This window comes from Oxyura jamaicensis, chromosome 1 (genome assembly GCF_011077185.1).
Source record: "Oxyura jamaicensis isolate SHBP4307 breed ruddy duck chromosome 1, BPBGC_Ojam_1.0, whole genome shotgun sequence".
Lineage (NCBI taxonomy): Eukaryota > Metazoa > Chordata > Aves > Anseriformes > Anatidae > Oxyura > Oxyura jamaicensis.
Window position 1 is genome coordinate 112,296,441 of NC_048893.1, and position 5,601 is coordinate 112,302,041.

General features: G+C 43.0%; 1 long non-coding RNA gene across 1 annotated transcript; it reads right to left on the reverse strand.

The window, feature by feature from the left end:
* Positions 1-3,135: 3,135 nt before the first annotated feature.
* Positions 3,136-5,216, reverse strand: LOC118174653. The gene is made up of 2 exons (XR_004754731.1): positions 5,115-5,216; positions 3,136-3,893 (listed from the first exon to the last, which is right to left on the reverse strand). It is a non-coding gene; the product is annotated as an uncharacterized LOC118174653 (long non-coding RNA).
* Between the last annotated feature and the right edge of the window lie 385 nt (positions 5,217-5,601).

Here is a 5,601-nt window from a genome sequence, read left to right on the forward strand (position 1 = left end):
ATACTGAAGGGAAAGCTTCCACTCACCTTGACAAATGATCGACCAAGACTAGTAAGTATTTAAATCTACCTACTCTAAGGAATTCTGTAAAATCTATCTGTATGTTTTGGAAGTGTAGAATTCCTGGTTCTCGCCCCATTTTGGGCTGACTGCAGATAATTTTCCTATTTACCTTTTGACATACTACACACTTCCTGCATGCTTGGTCAGCCAGAGTATATATATTTCTACACATACATATTTCCATAGCACAGTGTCACACATTGCTTGAATTCCCCAATGACTCTCTTGATGTAAAACAGTTAATATTTGCCTCATTAGAATTTTATTCAGCACTTCTCTCCCATCAGGGAGTATCTATCTTATTTTGGACTTCGTGACTCCTAATTCCTTAAAGACCTCTTTCTCTTAAAACTTTTTAGTTCTTTTTAGTTTTGGGAATGGGTAGCTCAACCATTCCCTGAATACTCTTTGAATACTCCCTGAATGAACTTTAAGTTATTTTCAATACTTTCAAGTCCTGTTTTCCCAGAAAGTTGAATATCTTTTTAGTGGCTTCCTTCACAACTGTTTTCTCTCATCCTGACAATAAAAGTTCATCCAAATATTGTAACAGTAACATCTCCTCCAAAGGTTGGAATTGCTCAGAAATTTATTCTAGAACTTGCCCAAATAAATTGGTGGCCCTGTAAATCCCTGAGGTAAAATTGTCCATCTGTATTGTTGCTTCTGCCCCGTTTCAGGGTCTTTCCACTCAAAAGCAAATATATCTTTGCTCTCAGGGCCTGAGAGCACCCCATTAATAACACTGTTATTCCAGTCTAACAATTTACTATTCAAATGCCCAATTTCATTATCAAATCCTTTCCTACCGAGTTAGTCCCAGCCTCGGGTACAGACAATAATTGCCCAGTGATAATTCTATCCTTAGTCTCAGCTTGGTATCCCCAAAAAGTAGCACTGTTATCCCAGTCCCTTCTACCCCCATCACATTTAGGGTTTTATTAGTTAATTTAAGCTCTGATACTTTACAGGCCAGAAATGACCTACTTTCCCTAGTGTATTGGGTTTACGTGGCAAGGTTCTGGTAGCAAGGGGGATGCAGTGGTAACCCCTGTGAGAAGAATCCAGCAGCTGCCCAGTGGCAGATAAGGGCCAGTTTCAGCTCCAAATGCCCACCACTGCCCAGAGCTGAGCCATGAGCAAAGCAGTTTGTGCCTCTGTGACAGCACATACAATAAAAGGAAAAAAAAACCTGCTGCAGAACAGCAGCTGTGAGAGTGAGGAGTGAGAAACCCTCCCTGCAGACACCAAGGTCAGAGCAGAAGGAGGAGGAGGAGGCGCTCCATGTGCCGGAGCCAAAGCAGCCCCGTGGCCCACAGAGAGGCCCATGGTGGAGAAGGCTGACTACTCCCCCACAGCCCATGGTGTACCACAGCGGAGCACATCTCCTTGCTGCAGCCCATGGAGAGGAGCCCATGCAGGAGCAGGTGATCGGAGTGGGGAGGTCCCCTGGGTGTCCCAAGGGGACCTCCCAAAGAGCTGCTGTCCAGGGAAAAACCCACACAGGACCAGCCCAGGAGGGTCAGCACCCCACGGGAGGGACCCCACACCACTGCAGGGGAGAGAGCAACTGTGAAGGAGCAGTGGAAACGAAGCACCACGGACTGACCTCAGACCCCACTCCACCCCACCCCCCCCAGGACAGGGAAGAGGTGGAAGAGAGTGGATGGGGGAAGGTGGCCCCAGCTTGTTTCTTTCTTTCTCACCATTCCAGCCTGTCAGCAATAGGTAACAAATTTTATTAATCTTCCTATGCTATGTAATGGTTTATAAATAATTTGGATGTAGGACTAGAAGTTGTTTTGAGCAAATTTGCCAACGACACCAAACTTGGAGGAGATGCAGACTCTGCTGAGGGTGGAAAGGCCTTGCAGAGAGATCTGGACAGATTGGAGAACTGGGCAATCACCAACAGCATGAAGTTTAACAAGAGCAAATGCTGGGTCCTGCACCTGGGATAAGGCAAACCCTGGCTATAAGTACAGACTGGGTGATGAGATACTGGAGAGCAGCCCCGCAGAGAGGTTGACAGCAAGTTGAATATGAGCCAGCAGTGTGCCCTGGCAGCCAGGAGGGCCAACCATATCCTGGGGTGCATCAAGCACGGCATCAGTCGAGGGAAGTGATCGTCCTGCTCTACTCTGTGCTGGTGCGGCCTCACCTCGAGTACTGTGTGCAGTTCTGGGCACCACAGTACAAAAAGAATGTAAAACTGTTAGAGTGTCCAGAGGAGGGCGGTTTACAGCTTCCTCGTGAGGGGGAGTGGAGGGGAAGGCTCCCATCTATTCTCTTCAGTCACCAGTGATAGGACCCGCGGGAATGGTGTCAAGCTATGACAGGGGAGGTTTGGGCTGGATATCAGGAAGAGGTTCTTCACTGAGAAGGTTGTCGCTCACTGGAACAGGCTCCCCAGGGACGTAGTCACTGCACCAAGCCTGTTGGAGTTTAAGAAGCATTTGGATGGTGCACTTAGTCATATGGTCTGAATTTTTGGGTAGACTTGTGTGGTGCTAGGAGTTGGACTCAATAATCCTTATGGGTCCCTTCCAACTCAGAATATTCTATGATGATATGATTCTAATATTTAGATTTTAATGGAGATGCATGGATAGGCTTAAGGACAGCAGCAAGATGGGGCACAGAGAACCTGAAATTAAATAAACAGGTTGACAAAACATAAAGGCAGGAAGCAAGAGACAGATTAATAATCAGGGAGATGCCTGCCACCAAGGTAGGCAGATATCATCTGGAGGCAGACTGCTTGGGAAGGGCTGACAGATGACAAAGCTGTCAGGAAACAGAGAAATACGAGTATGAAATAGGAAAAGGACCAACAAGACTGAAAATAAAAATCATTTTATAAACAAATCCCATTATTTCACATTCCCCTTTCCGCTACCCCACCACTCTGCTCCCTCTTCCCATTTTCAAGTAGTACAATATAAAAGGTTTCATTTCAGGACTAGTATACTTCATATTTTCAGATGTAGCATTGTTATCTGGAGGTCTACCAGAAGATGCATATTGCTTCTCTCCCACCTGCTGTTCATTTCATAAACTGCAATCAGTACACAGTCAACACCTCTCTTGTTTATTATGTGGTACAGCAGGGGATTTCATTAGTGCCGGCTTATACTGGACCAAATTCCACACGTCCCAAGTTGTGCTAGTGGGTGAAGCAGGAGTCTGTGCAGCACAGGCACCCTATTTGGTCCACAAATCTCAGAGACTGGTTTATTTGCCATGCATATACCTTAGAATTGCATTACCTTTAATTCCTTTGCGTTGCCTTGAATTACTGCTCCTGTTGTCATTGATTTGCTCATTGTTTATGTATGCTCATCCAATAAGTTAGTACAGAGACCAAAATAAGCATCCATTTCTGTAGAACAGGAACAAAGGGCTACTGCATTGTTAGATATTTAATATATCTGTAGTATGGCACAGGAAGTAGATATTTGCTCTTGTCAAAGAAGAGGTATCTCATGCCCAGACTAGAACTGCTTTGGATACAGGGCCAACTCTGCAGGGCTGCCTACTGCTGATATCAGCTAATGCTTTCAGCTAATCCTAGAAGTGTCCACAACTTCATTGGCATGTGCATGGCTACATTCCTTAGACTTTTACTTCTAAAAGTCTCGCAAACATCATCTTTCATGAATTTGTTCCACAGATCTTTCTATACAGTCAATGCAAAAACGGAGGTCTGGCAGGACATGAGCTAGCTACCCCTCTGTTAATCTGCAATATCCTGCATACAGAGTGTACATGCATGATACAAGCCATGCCATGCACCTAGCCTTCTGGAAAACATCAGTTCATGTGCATGCCTAGAATGAAAAAAAAAAAAAAAAAAAAAAAAAAAAAAGACATGTCAATGGTCTCCAAAAGTCCCAATGAAGTGTATAGATTACACAGTCATGTTGGGCTTTTATAGCTATCTGAAGAGGTATGATAGCCTCTATTGAAAGGCTCAACATATCATACCAGTATACAGAACATGTGCAGATATATTGCCACTTCTTTGAAGAAGAGGGCACTGCTAACTAGAAATTCAAGACAAAGTTAGAAAATCCTTGTTATTTGCCTGTGTATAATTTCCAAAGGACAAAGACTGTGTCTCTAGGATCCAAGAGAATGGCTGTTTTCACAGACTGGTTAATGTTTCTGTAACACCTCCTCACTTGTACCACTGGTCAAGCTTCATTTTTCATGGGAGGATTAGGCAAATATAATCTTGTGCCCATTTTAGAAATAGGAACATTTACTAGTTTTCTATTTCACTTCCTGAAAATATGAAATTATGACTTCAGCTGTAAGGTGGCCCACTCACATCTCCACTGGTGATTCATACCGTCTTTCCAGACAAATGTACTAAGTTAATGTGCTTGTCAGTGACAGCTCTAAGTGACCACACTCCCCAAAGTCAGAAATAAAATTTAAGACATATCCTTCAAGCACTTGTAGCTAGCAAATAGCATATGACCCACTAGCAATGTCTGAGTTGCATTCTTTTCTCATGGATTAAAGATAGACGAATTTCAGTTCCCTGACATTTAGTTCAGATCTGAACTGGGAATCTGAATGAATACTGACATAAAGGATTCAGTAAAGCTTCATACAATTTGATTTCAATCTTCTATTTATTTTTTTAAAGAACTACATTCAAAATGTTGCATTGCTCAACCAAACACTTAAAAAAAAAAAAAAAAAAAGGAAAAAAAAGGAACAAAAGGGACAAAAGGGACCCATGAAACTTAAATTCTCTCTAGCTCCTTACTCATGCATAACTTCTATCCTGCAATCATATATTTTGATCTATATGAGTAAGCATTGCATATCTTCCTTGGTTAGCATGAAATATCTCATTGAAAGCTGTATCAAACTACCTAGTTAGTGCTTTAGCAAAGACAACATAGTACTTCTGACCAGATGACACCTTTGCATGATGAGGAGTCAAATAACGTGGAACAGTTGTACCACATGTGAGAAAGAAGAGTGAGGACTGATATAGAAATTGAAAGAGACGGACATAGACGAAGAGGTAATACCATTTGCATTTTTTCACAAGAAAGCTGTTACTTCAGACAGGACGGTGGACATTATCAGGATGTTCATCTGAGGTCATGGACCTCCATTCCCTTTCCCACTGAGGATTTGAAAAAGAACATCCAGGAAGTGAACCTGTTTACACAGAATAAGATACTTTCACTGACTGCATTGCTTTTAGATGAACTTTTAGAAGACAGTGAACAGGTTATTTTGAGAATCCTGCCTTCTGTTGTCAAAGCATTCCAGACAAACCTCAGAGATGGAGATAACAGCTGCGCAAAACACCTGAAGATTTTGTATGAAGTGCTAAAAACTAATTTGTAGCACCCAGGAGTTTGCAACCTGGTCACCCTGTGACAGCTTGCACTCTCCAAGAGTTTGTGCGCATAAACAGCCTCCCTGAGCCTACCCAGCACTGAAGGTCATGTCTGCAGAACAGCAGGTTGTTGCTACCTGTGAAGGCAAGGAGTAGCTCTCCTTGGAAAA